The sequence below is a fragment of the Pseudophryne corroboree genome, chromosome 5, assembly GCF_028390025.1.
Source record: "Pseudophryne corroboree isolate aPseCor3 chromosome 5, aPseCor3.hap2, whole genome shotgun sequence".
NCBI lineage: Eukaryota > Metazoa > Chordata > Amphibia > Anura > Myobatrachidae > Pseudophryne > Pseudophryne corroboree.
The window spans coordinates 345,208,685-345,228,513 of NC_086448.1; positions in this window are offsets into that span (position 1 = coordinate 345,208,685).

Here is a 19,829-nt window from a genome sequence, read left to right on the forward strand (position 1 = left end):
GTAATTGGCAAGTAACTGAATAGCCTCGGGCGTTAAACTAGGAAAACAAACACAATTATAATCACCTATTATGCTCGGCTAATTACAATCCTCTAATTTGTTAAGCAGCTCCTAGTGACACCACTGTAGTCAGAGCCGGCCATAGGCATAGGCAAACTAGGCAATTGCCTAGGGCATTTGATATGCCTAGGGGCATCAGCAGCTTCTGCTGATTAAAATGATATGCGGCATGCCTATATTCTGTGTGTAGCATTTCATATGCAGATACAGCCACAGTCTCACACAGTATATAGGCATGCTGCATATCATTTTAATCAGTAGAAGCTGCTTGTGCATCCTAGCCACATAGCAATACAAATAAGATGCATTGTCATAAAAAAACGTGCCAGATGTTAGCATTGAGGCAAGATTTATGAGGACACATCTGTATCCAAGCAGAGGCAGAGGTCACAGTGTTAGTGGAAGTGTGAGTGCTGTGTGCATGTGAGTGGGTTGGTTGTGCAGTAGTGTTCAGAATATGTGTAAGGAACATTATGTGTGTCATGTAAGAATGCATTAATAATGTGTAACATATGTGTAAGGGTCATTATGTGTATAAGGGCACTTATAATGTGCGGCATATGTGAAAGGGACATTATATGTGTCATTATGTGTATAAGGGCATTAATAATGTGTCGCATATGTGTAAAAGGGTACTACTGTATGTGTGTCATTATGTGTATAGGGGCACTAATAATGTGCAGCAAATGTGTAGTGGGCACTATGTGTGTCATTATGTGTATAAGGGCATTAATAATGTGCGGCTTATGTGTAAGGGACATTATGTGTAAAAGGGCATTAATAAAGGTTGTCATAATGTGTAAGGCGCATTATGTTTATAAGGACATTAATAATGTGTCTCATATGTGTAAGGGGCATTAATGTGTGGAATTATGTGTATAAATGCATTACTAATGTGAAGCATTATGTGTATAAGGTGCTCTACTATGTGGCGTTGAGTATAGAAAGAGCACTACTGTGTCGTCTAATGTGAATAAAGAGCAATAGGGTGTGATGTAATGTGAATAAGGGGCTCTACTGTGAGTAGTAACGTTTATAAGGTAAAGTGATACTACTGTGGGATGTAATATGAATTATGAACACTATTGCATGATCAAATGTGAATGAAGTTGCAGTACTGGGTGGCGTAATTGGAATTGGGGCTACTACTGTGTGGCCATGCCCCTTGCCAGCAAAAACACACCCCTTTTTGGGCTGTGCGCCAAATGTGCAAACTGTTCCTATTTAAAATATAGGGGGTACAAACACCAAAATAAGGACTGCTATGGGTGAGGGGTGATGGTGCTGGAAAAGAGGTGCAAGGTCAGAGGCGGAACCAGCTGTGGTGCTAGGGGGCACCAGCCAAAATCTTGCCTAGGGCATCATATTGGTTAGGGCCGGCTCTGACTGTAGTGTCAAGAAATTAAAACAAAAAATATAAGATATTGAAAATATCAAAAGGAGCGCTAGTAATGGTTAAGTGAATAATTTATTAGTTACACCTAAAAGGATATAATCAGTAAAATAAACACAACATATAGTAGTACAATATAAAAGTTGACACATATACCATGCAATATTATAGCACACACGTAAATGTGTCTGGGTGACCTGTTATATTGCACTTTAGTTAAAACTGCCTTGAATCATCCTTTGTGGTGACTTAAAGGTTATGAAAACTTTAGCAGGTGCACAGTAACAGTTAAAAATGATGTCCAGAGTAGTAGTGAACCCAAATTATACTCAACTCCTTTGATCATGTCTTTTAATGCAGTAATATTGTGGAGGTAGGGCATAGAATTGTAAATGAACATTAGCAGCCGTTTAAGCTGTCTCCTCCGTTTGTAGTGTATGAATGCTGCTCACGGCCGGGGCAGTGGGAGGGCGCTGCAGTTCTTCTATAGCGCTGCAGCGCTATGCTCCACCTGTGCCCTGTGTGTTCACTGAATGTCCAGGAAGCCGTGTTAGGAGAGAGTGTGTGTGGGTCACTCTTGCCCTTGGGCAACTACCCATTGAGCCCATACGAAAAGACAGCCCTGGCCTCCACCAACCCAGGGCCGTCTTTTCGTATGGGCTCAATGGGCTCTTGCCCAAGGGCCCCAAGAGAATAAGGGCCCTAGGCTGATAGCTGAGGGTCTCCTCTTTCCAGGGGTACCAGATTTTTGAAAATCGGCCCTGGGGAACCGGAGATATCCGACTTGAAAGCAGTGGTCCCCATCCAAGCCTATTAATTGCTCTTTCCAGCCTGATATCTCGGGTTCTGTCTGCCCTAGAGTATTTCTGAGGATATAAAACAAAATCTGTGGCTCTCCTCTTTTGGTGGACACTGGCAGCTTGTCTCTACTATGCCCAGAACCAGAGATATCAGCCTTCAAGCAGCTGGTCCCTGCTCCAGCTCCACACGCCTGGTATGCAGTTTTATATTTTCATTGGTGGATTGCTCTAGCTCCTGAACTCTGATCCCCAAGTCCCCAGAACCATCTGAAAGGTGAGCCTCTCTAGTTTGTTATCCCATTCAAAGCTAAGAAATATATTTTCAGGAACTTGAGATATCTGCAGTCAAGCAAGCTGCCCTCCCACCAGAAAATGATAAATATTAAGCCCACTCCACTAGCCACCCCTCCCCTATGTATTATGCACCCCCTACCACCCTGGGAGTCATGTACCAGGGCTTCTTCATTCAGCCCAATGCCCCCTTCTACAGGTTAGCCCCATCTGTGCAGTAAAGGAGTAATAAGAGAAATTACTGCTCCAGGTCCTACATGCTGAGTGGAAGATAGAACACCCCCTACCGCCCGCAGGACATCAAAGCTGCCGCTGATAGCTCCCCCACCCCTACCACTGGAGGATGGGTAGGGGGCCCAGTGCATTGCTGTGCCCAGGGGCCTACACTGCTGTTAAGACGGCTCTGCACCAACCAATCCTGAGGTAAATCAATAACAACCTCTTCCGCTGAACTTAGTCCCATCATAAATCAAATGGTATTCTTATTTAGGGGCTTATTATTAAATATTTGTATAGTATTCCATAAAACAACTGCAAAAGATTAAGGATCCCACAGATGTGCTATGGCGGGGTAGCAGCAGATATCTCCGATATATGCTACAGTCCAGTGAAGTACGGTGGGGTGAGGCAGGTGAGGCAGAGCCTTTCCTGTCACACTAACGTATAAAGTATATGAAAAATACAAAGACTATGTTTGAAAAATCTTTTTGCATTATTCTAATAATTTTTATAGCCAAAACGCTAGAGTAAAAAGTCTATGGCTGCCTCACTTGGCTAACTTTTCCGCACATCTCTCACCCAATTTCCAGGAATTTATACTGCTGTACCTGTGTATAATGCCCAGATGTATGCTTTGGCTCATATATTGCATGTAAATCTGGCTCTGGTACTAGCCAGTGCCTCCTGAGCTATTTAGCTCACCGCACGTCCCTGCTACAGTCCCCTATGGGGTCTGCTGTGCTGCTGGATTTACTAAGCTCCAGAATGTGAAACTTGGCCCCGATAGGTAATGCCATTTCCATGTGGCGTTTTCTTATAGACGTCTTTGGGCTACTATTTTGCAATATTTTACAGAGAGATCCTCCATTGGCCCCCGGTGATGCATATAATTACAAATACAAAGAAACACTGATACAAAAATCTGAAATTGCAGCTAATGCGTACACTTGGGATTTCCACCAAAATCCCCAATAGATACAGATAAATTGAATGTGTACAATTCAGTGCTTAATCAGTCCACACAATGGGAGAAAAATTAGTCCACACTCTAAGTGCAAAATGAAGGATCAGGATGAATATTCAGCAAATAAGAGATCCACTCATACTGTAAATTTTATCAGTTATATTAAGCAATCCTTATACATAATCATATATCCCAAGAATCCATATCTCAGTTATGATCCACGGTAATTAATGTAAAAGAGAAGAGATTCAATAGTGCAACACCTTCTATAATCAAGAAAGTATTTTCTCTTATGCCCTAGAGGATACTGGGGTCCACATTAGTACCATGGGGTATAGACGGGTCCACTAGGAGCCTTGAGCACTTTAAGAAACCAATAGTGTGCACTGGCTCCTCCCTCTATGCCCCTCCTACCAGACTCAGTTTAGAAAATGTGCCCGGAGGAGCCGGTCACGCTTAGGGAAGCTCCTGAAGAGTTTTCTGAATTTATTTTCTGTAAATGCATGCTGTGCATCATGGGAGATGATGTCATGCCGAGGTGACTCACTTCCTGTTTGTTTCCTGTTACTTCCACTTGGTGTCTGGCTCATGTTGAGTAAAGACCTGTATTACAATGATGCTGCAAGTGTCGTCCTGAGTTTGTTGTTACACATCTACATGGTGTCAGAACTGGGATGCCATGGCACAAGGTCTCAGGAGAATAGATCCGCTGATATTTGATGAAAATGTGTCTGACAACTGGCTAAGGTTTAAAAGGGAATGGCCCGTATAATCCATAGCAGGCCTTTCAGACAAATCAAAAAAGTCCAGGCATACACGCTGCTGAACCTCGCAGGCAACGATGCTGTGGACAAATCAGATGCTTTTGTATGCGCTGACGGAGAAGACAGAGAGGATCCTGACATCCTAATTGCAAAGTTTGAAGAGATCTGCATGCCAGTAAAGAATGTAATTATGGACAGGCATGTTTTCACCAGCACAAACCAAAAGGGTGATGACACTATACAGTCCTACGTCTCCACGCTAAAGCTGCTGGCAAAGAAGTGCAATTTTGGTATCCTCACAGAGGAGCTGATCCGTGACAGAATCGTATGCGGCATACGCAGCGACAAGGTACATGCACAGCTGCTGCTGCGGGAGAAGGGCCTCACATTAGAAACTGCCATAAATATCTGTATGTTAAACAAGCAGTCTGAAAAGGGCACAAGGGAACTAAGAAAGGACGCTGAGGTGTGTATCATGGCGGCCATTCCGCGCCAATCCTCCATGTGTGGGAATTGCGAGGTACAGTACCCTCTAGACAAACAACGCTGCCCTGCATATGATAAACGATGTAATGCATGTGGCAAATGGAATCATTTTGCAAGGTGCTGAAGCTCCAAAGATCAAACTTCCATAAAGCGACAGTCTGAGTCGCGCTATAGCCGCTCACCCGGGCGGATCAACCAGGTTGAAACGGAGCCAGGATGTGAATCAGTTGGCATGACAGTTTGTGATAGTGTAGACCACTTGGATGAGAAGGGCAAAATATTTAGCAAACTGATAACAAAGCATACGAACAAGGTGGCCATAGTCAAAATAGACTCAGGAGCGAAGTGCAATGTCATATCTTACAAACAACTACGTGAAATAGATCCAACTGCACAGATAAACCCACGAGACAAGATCAACTTGATAGCTTATGGTGACCAGATCATCACTACACTGGGTACCACAAAGCTAAAGTTTACCCGTGCTGATTTGCTATTCCACATTGTGGATCAAAAGGTCAAACCATTGCTAGGCCTCCCTGACAGTATGAAGCTAGGCCTTCTCAAATTGGGGCCTGAGGTACACGCAATACAGATGACCGTCCCAGAAATAAAAGACTTTCTGGATTTATTTGATTGCAGTTCACTTGGCAAGCTCCCTGTTGTGTACCATATGAGGCTGGATGACTCTATTGTACCTACTGTCTGTGCCCCCCGGTGGGTTCTTGTCGCAATAAAAGTCAAAATCATTAAAGAGATCCACAGAATGACTCAATTGGGTGTCATTGCCCCCATAGAGGATGCAACACAGTGGGTGTACGCCATGGTGGGCGCATCAAAAAAAGATGAGACTGTACGTCTTTGCATTGATCCAGTACACTTGAACAAAGCACTGCTGCGTCCATATCACCCACTCCGCACCAAGTGATTGCTGACATGCGAGGTGCCACAGTTTGCCACAGGGCATGATGCACAAGCTGCAGTGGTACAACCTGGATGTCTTATATAAGCGAGGCAAAGAAATGTACGTTGCTGATGCTCTGTCTCGAGCCTTCCTTCCGACTACTGACATGAACGCTGCTGAGGATGACTATGAGGTCATGGCTGTGGAGGTGCTCCCTACCAAGTGGCTGGAAGAGCTGCATGCTGCTACACTTGCAGATGATCTTTGCCAGCGTCTCTCTGCTGTGATTATCAACGGCTGGCCATCCTCTTCCAAGGAACTGCCACCTGCCTTCGTCCCTTCTACTATAAGAGAGATGAGCTCAACGTGTCTCATGGTGTCATCCTGCGGGGTCATCGCTTCGTGATTCTGGCTGCCCTTCAGACTTTCTACACCCAGCAGATGCACCAGGGCCATGCCGGCCTGGAGGCTACCAAGGGTAGGGCCCGTGAAACCGCGTTTTGGCCCATCCATGTACGGTGACATTGACCATGCTGTCTCATTTTGTGCACCCTGCAATGCCTTGGGTCCACACCTGCCACGGGGGCCCATGCTGCTCCATGACATTCCTGATCTTCTCTGGTCCATTCTTGCAGCTGATTTATTCGAATGGAGGGGGAAGGAGTACCTGGTACTAGTTGACTCCTATTCAGGATGGTTCGAGATAAACTACTTGCCCAGCACCACAAGTCAAATGATCATTGCAAAGTTGAAGAGACACTTTGCCGCACATGGCACCCCACAGCAGCTGATCACTGATAATGCCATGCAATTCAAGAGTAGAGAGATCAAGGTCTTTGCGAATATATGGGACTTCCAGCACATCACTAGTAGTCCACACTACCCACAGTCAAATGGATTGGCAGAGCGTACAGACCGATCTGCAAAGCGCCTAATGGAAAAGTGTACACGAGATGGATCGGACATATACTTGGCACTGTTAAACTTGAGAAACACGCCCATCCTTCACAGTGCCTATTAGCATGGCGCACCTGCACAGGCATCCCAATGGCACAGCAGCTCCTGAAACCCAGAGTAGAGCCACCGGTACATTAGAACATCAGCAAGCGCAGAATGGCTGCCAAAGCTTCTTATGACAGATCAGCATACCGCTTGCTACCACTGTCTCCAGGCCAGCCTGTCCGCATGCAAACCGAGCAAGGATTTGACAGAATGGCGGTGGTTCAGCATCCTGCAGGTCATCCAAATATCTACGTGGTACAGTCTGATAATGCCCTCTATGAATGCAACCGCCGCCATCTGTTAAGTGTACCTGAAGAAAGCTCTACACAGCCTGACTCATCAGTTTCTATCACAGCTGCAACCAATGTCAGTGATAAATCGCATTGCATGGACAGTCCTTCCTCAGAGACCACTTCTTAAGTAATAGAGCCCCCTGGTGCCACAGTGGACATGCCCATGGGTTCCCAGTGTACCATTACCAGATCGGCCATGTGTCCAAACCCAACCCAAAGTTCCAAGACTTTATTGTATAATGTTTTTTCTTTTGTTCATGTCTAACATTGTCACATTGTTGCATTCATTTCATATATGTTCTGCATCCTTCCAGTTTGAAAGGGGGGATGTAAATGCATGCTGTGCATCATGGGAGATGATGTCATGCTGAGGTAACACACTTCCTGTTTGTCTCCTGTAACTTCCACTTGGTGTCTGGCTCATGCTGAGTAAAGACCTGTAGTACACTGATGCTGCAAGTGTCGTCCTGAGTTTGTTGTTACACATCTACATTTTCTGTTTGTTGTTTTCAGACAGGGCTGGTTGGCACCAGCCTGTCTGCTTCGTGGGACTTAGGGGGGGAACGGTCCAACCTCCTATAGGGTTAATGGTCCCGTTCCCCGCTGGCAGGACACTGAGCTCCTGAGGGTTCTATTTGTAAGCCCCACCACGGCGAGCGTACAATCCCGCAGCATGCTGCCACCCCTAACAGAGCCAGAAGTAAGAAGAGTGGTGAGTAGGTGGCCGGCGTCCCGGTTAGTGGGTCGCCGGCTGTAATGGAGGCATCAGGGTATGGAGCGCAGCACTGACATGCAGGCTGCGTTTCCAGGCTTGGTACAACATGCTGTAGGTGTGTGTGTTTCCTCTGTGAGGGGTGAGCTGAGCTTTTTGACATTACCCTACACTGACAAACAGCTTACAGGGGTTCTAACCTGCTGTTAAGCTTTTCGGACACCTCAGCCGGTATAATAAAACTGGGAAGACCGCGCGCCATTATGGGGTTGGGGCTTCACTATGAGCGGATCCAGCAGTTCACCAGTGCCATTTTCCCTCTGCAGCTCACACTGATAGGACTTGCAGGGAAGCGCAACTCCTCCACAAAGACTTCACATTTCCTCAGCGGTACCTTGGGGTCATAGTAAGTGGGGGGAGCAGTGTTAGAATACTAAGCCCTATTAAGGAGCTTAGTTTGCGACCCAGCTGAGCTTTACTTTAGCATAAAGGGCACAGTGTGGCTGGCTCAATCTTCTCTGTGTCTCCCTGCGGGCTCTGTGTGGGTTAACTGTGCTTTCACCTTTACTGTGTGTGAGTGCGTGTGTCCCTTCACATTACCATGTCAAGGGAGTGTCTTCCCTGGGGGATTCACTACAGTGTACCCAGGATAGTACACATTCTCAGGCTAGTGGATCTGAACCCGCATGGTTGGATTCCCTTAAAGGAATGATCTCGCATATTTCTAATAAATTATCCCATAATGAGAAAGAGAGACGCAATACTGAAAACAGTCTGTGCAAGACCTGATGACTAGAGATTCTGTTCCCATACCAGCGTCTCAGACCCCTGCCATTTGTCCACAAAAGTGTACTCTGGCCCAAATCCTGCAGGGTGATGATGACGTATCAGACGCGGAGGAGGGTGAAGTGAACTCATGTGTGTGTGTGTGTGTGTGTGTGTGTGTGTGTGTGTGTGTGTGTGTGGGGCGGGGGGGGGGTGCAGCCCTGTCACAAGGAATACAGGCCCTGATAGAAGCTATTAGACAATTCCTGCACATTCCTGACAAGGTGGCGGAGGTTGATGAGGAATCTTATTTTAATGTAAAAAAGAAATCGTCTGCTACTTTCCCTGCTTCAAAGGAGTAAAATTCTCTGTTTGAAGAAATGTGGGTTAATCCGGACAAGAAGTTTCAGATCCCTAAAAGGTTACTCACATCATTCCCGTTTCCTCAGGATGATAGGAAAAAGTGGGAAAATCCACCAATTGTTGATGCATCGGTATCTAGGTTGTCACGTAAGATAGTCTTACCTGTCCCTGGGGCAGCCTCCTTAAAGGACACGGCTGACCGCAAAATTTACACCACTCTCAAATCCCTGTACACAGCTGTTGGGGTTGCCCAGAAACCCACTATTGCTTGCGCATGGATCACTAGGACCACTGCAAAATGGTCAGGTAATCTTATTGACGGGTTAGATTCCTTATCCAGGGGGAGATAATTTTACTCCTACAGCATATACAGGACTCTGCTAATTTTATGGTGGAGGCCATAAAGGAAATTGGTTTGCTCAATGCACGCACCACTGCCATGGCAGTGTCAGCATGCAGGGGCTTGTGGCTACGCCAGTGGACTGCGGATGCAGATTCCAGGAAAGGCGTGGAAAGCCTACCATTCACAGGTGAAGCCCTTTTTGGAGATGAACTGGATAAGTGGATATCCAAGGCTATGGTGGGTAAGTCTACATACCTTCCTTCCCCAGCACCCCCAGCTAGGAAAACCTAATCAACACCAACTCTGCAGTCCTTTCGGACAGCAAAATTTAAAAGTAAATCCAAAGGTTCTTCTACAGCCTTCAAAGGCAATAGAGGTAAACCCAGAAAACCTGCAACTGCAGTTTCACAGAAATAGACCTCCGGCCCTGTTTCCTCAAAGCCTTCAGCATGACGGTGGACTACACTGCCTGGAAGACAGGCAGGTGGGAGCCCGATTAAGATATTTCAGTCACATATGGGCAACATCATGCTTGGATCCATGGGTCAAAGATCTTATCGCCCAGGGCTACAGACTGGAGTTTCAGGAACTCCCACCTCACAGATTCTTCACATCAGGCTTACCAACTTCTCCAGAAGCAAGCATGACTTTACAGGCAGCAATTCAAAAACTGGTACAGACTCAGGTCATTGTTCCAGTTCCACTTCAACTGCAAAACAAGGGTTATTATTCCAACCTGTTTGTGGTACCGAAACCGGACGGTTCGGTAAGCCCCATTTTAAACCTGAAGTCACTGAACCCATACTTACGGGTGTTCAAATTCAAGATGGAGTCTCGGAGAGTGGTGCTCTCAGGTCTGAATGAGGGGGAATTCCTGGTGTCTCTGGATATCAAGGATGCGTACCTTCACATTCTGATCTGGCCGCCTCATCAGGCTTATCTAACGTTTGCATTACAGGACTGTCACTACCAGTTCAAGGCCCTGCCATTTGGCCTCTCCACGGCACCGAGGGTGTTCACCAAGGTAATGGCAGAGATGATGTTTCTCTTCTGCAAGCAAGGAGTGAACATAATACTGTACCTGGACGATCTGCTGATAAAAGCACCATACAGGGAGAGGTTGTTAGACAACATTGCCCTCTCAACACGACTACTCCTGGATCACGGGTGGATTCTGAACCTACCAAAATCTCACCTGGAACCAACATGGAGGCTTCCGTTCCTGGGGATGATATTGGATATGGAGGCACAGAAGGTATTCCTTCCATTGGAAAAGACATTGGTAATTCAGTCGATGGTGCGGGACATTCTAAGACCGACCCGGATATCGGTGTATCTATGCATTCACCTCCTGGGGAAAATGGTTACCTCTTACGAGGCACTGAAGTAAGGAAGATTTCACGCAAGGCCCTTCCAGCTGGATCTGTTGGACAAATGGTCCGGATTGCATTTTCACATGCACCAGAGGATACGTCTGTTGCTAAAAGCCAGGATTTCTCTTCTGTGGTGGCTTCAGACTTCTCACCTGACCGAGGGCCGAAGGTTCGGGATTCATATTTGGATTCTGCTAACCACAGACGCAAGCCTCAGAGGTTGGGGAGCAGTCACCCAAGGGGAACAGTTCCAAGAAAAAAGGTCAAGTCAGGAAACCATTCTTCTGATCAACATTCTGGAACTAAGAGCCATATACAACGCCCTTCTACAGGCATCACATCTTCTTCAGGGTCACGCCCGTCAAGTTCAGTCGGACAATGTGACAGCGGTAACGTACATAAACCAACAGGGCGGAACGAAGAGCAGAGCAGCAATGTCAGAGGTAACAAGGATTCTACTCTGGGCAGAACGGCACGCTTTGGCATTGTCGGCAGTCTTCATTCCGGGAGTGGAGAACTGGGAAGCAGACTTCCTCAGCAGACACGAAATCCACCCAGGGGAGTGGGGCCTTCACCCGGAGGTGTTCGGGTGCTTGACACGTCGGCTGGGAATTCCACAAATCGTCATGATGGTTTCTCATTTCAACAAGAAGCTCAAGTGGTATTGTTCCAGGTCGAGAGACCCACAAGCAGTGGCGGTGGATGCTCTGGTGACTCCATGGGACTACCAGGTGGTGTATGTGTTTCCACCACTTCCATCGATCCCAAGAATTCTCAAAAGAATAAGAAGAGAAAAGATTCAAGCTATTCTCATTGCTCCGGACTAGGGAGGCCAATCCCGGGATCGGGATCGGCGGGATCCCGGGATTTGGGCCCAAAAATGCCGGGATTTGAATCCCGGGATTGGAGCATCCAATCCCGGGATTCACAGGATTATACTGCGCATGCGCGGCGGCGGGAGGGTGGGTGTGTAAGTAATAGTACTTACTCATTTAGGCGGGCAGCAGCCATGAACAAGTTGAACGCGCGCGGCACTTCACATGTAGCGCCGGCCGCCAGCCAATCAGAGCTGGCGGACCGGCAGCCAATCAGGGAAGCTGCAGCGGCAGCCAATCAGGAGCGACTGCTGTGGCCGCTTCCCTGATTGGCTGCCGGTCCGCCAGCTCTGGTTGGCTGGCGGCCGGCGCTTCATTTGAAATGCCGCCGTGTTCAGTGTGTTAATGGTTGCAGCCCGTCTAATAGTAAGTACTAGTACTTACACACATGATCCTCTCTCCCTCGCCTTCCTCCCTCCCTGCCGCGACCTACACCCTCTGTCCTGAGTCCCGCACCGCTACCTACACCCTCCCTACCTCCCGCACCACTACCTACACACTCCCAACCTCCCGCACCGCTACCTACACCCTCCCTCCAGCGCTGCTCCCTACAATTTTCTCTAATCCCTACTGCAATCCCGGGATCCCGGGAATCCCGGGATTGACCGTTTTTCAATCCCGAATCCCGGGATTGAAAAAACGGCCCGGGATTGGCCTCCCTACTCCGGACTGGCCAAGAAGGGCCTGGTATGCTGATCTACTGGAGATGCTCCTAGAGGACCCATGTCTCTTTGCGAGGATCTTCTACAACATGGGCCGTTCTTGATTTACCATGGCTATGTTTGAAGGCATGGAAGTCGAGCATCAAATTCTAGCCCGGAAAGGGATCCCGGACAGGGTTATTCCAACCTTGATCCAAGCCAGAAAGGGGATAACGTCTAAACATTGCCACTGTATTTGAAAAAAATACGTCTATTGGTGTGAGAACAGGAAATTTCCTGCGGTGGAATTTCAACTGGGACGTTTTCTCCTTTTTCTGCAGTCAGGAGTGGATGTGGGCCTACGTTTGGGCTCCTTAAAAGTCCAGATTTCGGTCTTATCCATTTTCTTAAAGAAACAATTGGCTTCTCTCCCAGAGGTTCAGACATTTTTGAAGGGTGTTCTGCACATCCAACCGCCCTTTGTGCCTCCTACGGCACCTTGGGATCTCAACGTGGCGTTGCAGTTCCTGCAATCAGAATGGTTTGAGCCTTTACAGGACGTTGACGTCAAGTTTCTTACGTGGAAGGCCGTCACACTGTTGGCCTTGGCTTCAGCAAGGTGTATGTCGGAGCTGAGGGGCGTTGTCTCACAAAAGCCCCTATTTGATTTTTCATGAAGATAGAGCTGAACTCAGAACTCGTCAGCAATTTCTTCCAAAGGTGGTGTCTGCGTTTCATTTCAACCAACCTATTGTGGTTCCGGTGTTTACCGACCCCTCTGCTACTTCAAAGTCCTTGGATGTTGTGAGGGCTTTGAAGATCTATGTGAAGCAGACAGCTCATCACAGAAAATCAGACTCGCTGTTTGTTCTCTATGATCCCAATAAAATTGGGTATCCTGCTTCAAAGCAGTCTATTGTTCGCTGGATCAGACTTACTGTCCAGCATGCTTATTCCTCGGCAGGTTTGCCGTGTCCAATATCTGTACAGGCCCACTCTACTAGGTCAGTGGGTTCTTCCTGGGCAGCTGCCCGGGGTGTCTCGGCTTTACAGCTCTGCCGAGCTACTACTTGGTCAGGTTCGAACACGTTTGCTAAGTTCTACAAGTTCGATACTTTGGCCTCTGAGGACCTTCAGTTTGGTAAATCTGTTCTACAGGAACCTCAGCACTCTCCCACCCAGTTTGGGGGAGTTTTGGTACATCCCCATGGTACTAATGTGGACCCCAGTATCCTATAGGATGTAAGAGAAAATAGGATCTTAATTAACTACAGGTAAATCCTTTTCTCATAGTCCGTAGAGGATACTGGGCGCCTGCCCAGTGCTTCGTGTTTTCCTGCACTGTTACTTGGTTCTGTATTGTTGTTGGTTCAGCTGTTGCTGTTCCTGTTCAAGTTTGGTTAGCATGGCTTTCCTCTTGTTTGTGTGTGCTGGTTCGAATCTCACCACTGTTCTTTTAAATCCTTCTCTCAAAGTCAAAGTATGTCCGTCTCCTCGAGTCTGGTTGGAGGGGCATAGAGGGAGGAGCCAGCGCACACTATTGATTTCTTAAAGTGCCCAAGGCTCCTAGTGGACCCGTCTATACCCCATAGTACTAATGTGGACCCCAGTATCCTCTACGGACTACGAGAAAAGGATTTACCGGTAGGTAATTAAAATCCTATTTTTATTTGCACACAAAGCAATCACATTTCATATAAAAAACAAGGCATATATTACCTATAGGTGAACAAATGGAGAAATCCTGCTTTAGGGAACCACCGATCTCACCCTGAGAGTGCTGGACAGCCTGCTAGAGATAAGGGCGCACAAGCCAAAGTACAGGTAGGTATGTTTAAGTAGAGGCCCCCAGAAAGATTTATTGATTAATTTCATTCTAAAGTTATCAGAAAAAGTGGGAGGTGCTACCACGGACACAAAGACTACAATCACATGATTCAAGAAGAAGAAGAAAATGTCCAGAGTGTGGTGCACAAAATATTACATAGTAGCTAAAATATAACTTTTATTAGTATTCTGAGTAAAAGATGTTCATAAAAAGCGAAAAATTAATTTAAAAGAAAAAGTTTAGAAGTGTCAAAAGAGATGAAAATGTGTATTAAAAAATCACTATATGTGAAAAGACTCCATGAAATATTTTTCTGAAAAAATTCAGGAAATGGAAGGAGAGAAAAGTATCTGTGCCGTGCCCAGTATATTAATGTATCATGGTACAGTATGATCTCCAAAAAATATCAATCACTATTGAATCTATGGGACCTTATGGGCTCATTTTTCATATAACTTTACATCTTAAAGTATGCCCTAATAGGTAGAGTTCCCAATGTCCTCAAAGGGTGTCATACACCTAGGTCTCTAGGCAGTGGCGTAAGTTCGTCCCAGTTGCCCAGAGGCAAGATAAATATTGGTGCCCCCCTATTTCCTATATCAAGATAAGTGTGTGTGTGTGTGTGTGTGTGTGTGTGTGTGTGTGTGTGTGTGACAGCAGACACTTTACTGATGGAGCTATTTGCTCCTGTAGAGGAAGCATGAGAATGCTAACTATATGAAGTTACGTGTAATTGTCAGAGAAGTATCTTCATATAGTTAAAATTCTCATATTTCCTATACAGGCACAAACATCTTCATCAGTAAGGTGTCTGCTTCCAGTGTAATAGGTTGTGGTTTCTAATCCTGGGTGTGATACTTGTAAAATGTGTATATTCAGTATAATAAAGAGGGTGTGATTTGTAAGGTGCAGGGACCAGTGAGGAAGTCGGCTACTGAAAAGATAGCAGCAGCTACAGTGGCGTAACTAGAAATTTTTCTCCCCCAAGCCAAAAAATCCTTCGGCGCCGCCCCCCCCCCCCCCCCCCCATACCCCCCATAATTGGCACTAGTAAAGGGACAAATATGCGCGCGCCGCCAAAAAGGGTGTGTGGCTTCGTTGAAATGGGCGTGGCTTCGCGTAAAGGGGTGTGGTATTGCAGGAAAAGACTACCTTATACCCCAGTTTTGCAGACTACCTTATACCCCAGACGTTAGCCACCACAGGAAAGAAAAATAATCCTGATTCATGCCCCTTACATTATTTGTCATTTTTCCTCCTTATAGTAATGCCCAGTATACATTATGCCACATACTGCAATGGCCCTTAGACATTATTCCACACACAATAATGCACATGACACAATATGCACATACCGTAATGCCCCCGACACATTATGCCACACACCGTAATGCCTGTGACACATTATGACAGGAATCGCAATGCCCGTTATACATTATGCTACACACTGCAATGCCCCTGATACATTATAGCACATACAATGTCTGTGACACAGTATGACACACACCACAATGATCCTGAGACATTATACCACATACCACAATGCCCGTGATATAGTATACAACACACCGTAATGCCTGACACATTATGACACACACCGCAATGTCCGTGATACATTATGCCAAACACTGCAGTGACCCTGAGACATTATACCACATACCACACAATGCCCGTGATATAGTATACCACACACCGTAATGCCCATTACACATTAAGTTCTGCAGTAAGGCTTCCAATTACTTTTAAATTACCTGCTCGTTGCCAGGGGTCTCATGCTCTTGGTTCCATGCACGGTGCCAGGGGTTTTCATGCTCAGGGTGTCATGCTCGTTGCCAGGGGTTTCATGCACTGGGTGTCATGCTCGTTGCTAGGGGGTAGTGCTTGTTGCTAGGGCCGTGCTCCCAGTGCCACATATGCCCCCAGTGCCAGATATTCCCCCACAGTGCCAGGTATATGCACCCAGTGCCAGATATTCCCCCACAGTGCCAGGTATATGCCCCCAGTGCAAGATATTCCCCCACAGTGCCACATATGCCCCCTCAGTGCCTGCTCCCCCCAGTGCCAAATATTCCCCCACAGTGCCAGGTATATGCCCCCAGTGCCAGATATTCCCCCACAGTGCCAGGTATATGCCCCCAGTGCCAGATATTCCCCCACAGTGCCAGGTATATGCCCCCAGTGCCAGATCTTCCCCCACAGTGCCAGGTATATGCCCGCAGTGCCAGATCTCCCCCCACAGTGCCAGGTATATGCCCCCAGTGCCAGATCTTCCCCCACAGTGCCAGGTATATGCCCCCAGTGCCAGATCTTCCCCCACAGTGCCAGGTATATGCCCCCAGTGCCAGATATTCCCCCCAGTGCCAGGTATATGCCCCCAGTGCCAGATATTCCCCCCCAGTGCCAGGTATATACCCCCAGTGCCAGATCTTCCCCCACAGTGCCAGGTATATGCCCCCAGTGCCAGGTATATGCCCCTCCCCAGTGCCAGATATTCCCCCACAGTGCCTGCTTCCCCCCCAGTGCCAGATATTCCCCCCCAGTGCCAGGTATATGCCCCCAGTGCCAGATATTCCCCCACAGTGCCTGCTTCCCCCCCAGTGCCAGATATTCCCCCCAGTGCCAGGTATATGCCCCCCAGTGCCAGGTATATGCCCCCAGTGCCAGGTATATGCCCCCCCAGTGCCAGGTATATGCCCCCCCAGTGCCTGCTTCCCCCCCTCCCTTGTGTTGGAGGGACACGGAGCGCATAGCGCGCCTCTCCAGTGTCCCTCCTGGCTCTCCCCCGGCCGGTCTAATAAAGGAAGTGCCGGTTCGTGAGCTAATCAGAGCTCACGAACGGCACTTCCTTATTAGACCGGCCGGGGGAGAGCCAGGAGGGACACAGGGGGGCGCGTGATGTGCGCTCCGTGTCCCTCCAACACAGGAGGCAGCAGCGGAGGGAAGGAGGAAGAGGAGACCGCAGATTGACATGCGGACGCTCGTCCGCATGTCAATCTGTGCAAAGTCAGTGGCGCCACCGCAGCCCCTCGCCCCCAAGCCACCTCGAGGACTGCGGGGGCAGTAGTTACGCCACTGAGCAGCTATCAATTAACTTAATTCACTGGTGTCACAGAATGGGAGAAGAGGTGCCCCCTTCAGAGCAGGAGCCCGGCGGCAGATGACTCCGTTGCCTCCCAGAGTTCTGCCTCTGTCTCTAGGCCTCACAGTTAGACAAATCAGCTGGACACATCAGTTTTATGTATATAATACATTAATAGGTGCTAACGCCCACTGCCGAGCCTCTTGTGGATATATCCAAATACATACACAAGTGATAATTTAGATGTATTAATTATGAATTAATCCACCTATAGATGATTGATAATAAAGTATTTTGACATGATTATAACAAAATTATAACAACATGGAGTGCATAATTTTCACATATGCTGTGACAAGCTAACGCAGCGTTTTGCTATTTAGCTTCGTCACAGGCAAGCCGATTGCCTTCCGGGTCCGCTTTTTAAGCCCACTCTAATAGCGCGGTGGCCAATCACATCCGCTACTCGTGCGGGACTGCCTATCCGCCGCCATCGCGTCATGTTTGTCCCGCCTCACTCCCTTGATTGACGGGAGTTTCATGGGGCTGGGGACTCAGTGGCGCATGCGCAGAGCAAGTAATATGCGTCACTGAGCCTATTACTGCTAGTCCGGGGTAATCGAGTGCCGATGCACGACGAATTAACTCAGCTATTCGAGCAATGTTCAGCTATGCAGAGGGGTTGCTCCTAAAGAATCTCCCTCCAAATGTCCCCTCTTTTAATATATTCCCCTAATCTGTAGTTTAACTAGGCAAAAGGTACGGGTCTAAAATCCGAGCTCTGGGTCACATGACCACGGCTCCCATTCAGTATATACATTTATCTCAGGCATTCCTAAAGATTACCGATCCGCTTGCTGAAATATCTCTGTCAGTATAATTATAACTAAAGAGAGTTATAAGAAATAAACACTAATGATGGACATAATTCTAAATGTATAATTCTTTAATCCTATGGACATCATTATACTGTTCTTGTACTGTATAATTACCACTAATCATTATAGTCCTATTAGTATTTATAATAGTTTCATTAAGCAAAAAAATATAATAATAAAAAAATATATGTATATTGTAATTATTCCATTGAATAGATATAAGAAGTTTTTTTAAAAGAAATAGTGAGATTAATCTTGGTAATGACTTAGTGAAAAAGTAAATAATAACTGGTGATAAGTGCATTGGAAATCTTGTAGAACACTTGTGGATATACTTAATGACTCTTAAAAAATTGCTAGTGAAATATTAATAATTATGAATATTACATTAATCATAAATCTACGTTGGAGGATTGATTAGTGTGTATGGTTGTGTTCTGACACTGAAAAAAATGGTGTAAGTGATCATAAAGTGCCCAAATCCACAAAAAAACAAAACGTGAGAAAGGGAAAAGAGGGGAGGAAAAGAGAGGAAATAACCAATAAGTAAAAGGATATTTCTTTAATAATACATAACGAAATTGCTGGACAGCCCTCAGGTCCCTGGAACCATACAGGTGTAGTTCAAACCGGTGAAGCAGACTTATTTCACCCTAAATTACCTGCAAATTAAATGTATTAGTGTGTTTACTATATCAAGACTGGATGACAAAGTGGAAAAAGTACTGTTAAACTGGGCATACACAATCAGAAAAAAATGCCTGTCAGACATTTTATCTGACAGCCTGACACACTCTCACAGGGTATGGCCATACAATATCTGTGTTTCTTCCCCGGGGAAAAGACATTTTCCCGTTCCTCCCCATAAAGGAACAGGGAAAAGTCAGCCGGTTGGTCGACCACAGCAGTGCATACACTGCAGGATGTGGCCGACTTTACATTTCAAAATATCACATCGGATGGTTATACTGAATGATCCGGCATGTCTGATTGATATTTTTGGATTGGATGCGCAAATACAATATGCGCAATATCTGGGCAACCCGCAATAGCAAGCCAATTGGGCAGATGGAATGGGATCCCGACCAATTAACAGCCCGATAGTCGGCATGCTGACTGACAGGGACTATTCCAATTCGTGGGTATCTACGACACCCATAGGATGGAAACAGAACCTGCGGCAAGCACAGCAAGCCACCAAGTGTTTGTGTCGGCCACTTATGTCGCTTAGCTTAGTCACACAGCTACCTCATTACTCCTCTTTTTTTCTTTGCATCATGTGCTGTTTGGGGACTATTTTTTTGAAGTGCCATCCTGTCTGACACTGCAGTGCCACTCCTAGATGGGCCAGGTGTTTGTGTCGGCCACTTGTGTCGCTTAGCTTAGTCACACAGCTACCTCTTTGCGCCTCTTTTTTTCTTTGCATCATGTGTTGTTTGGGGACTATTTTTTTTAAGTGCCATCCTGTCTGACACTGCAGTGCCACTCCTAGATGGGCCAGGTGTTTGTGTCGGCCACTTGGGTCGCTTAGCTTAGTCATCCAGCGACCTTGGTGCAAATTTTAGGACTAAAAATAATATTGTGAGGTGTGAGGTGTTCAGAATAGACTGAAAATGAGTGGAAATTATGGTTATTGAGGTTAATAATACTATGGGATCAAAATGACCCCCACATTCTATGATTTAAGCTGTTTTTGAGGGTTTTTTGTAAAAAAAACACTCGAATCCAAAACACACCCGAATCCGACAAAAAATTTCAGGGAGGTTTTGGCAAAACGCGTCCGAATCCAAAACACG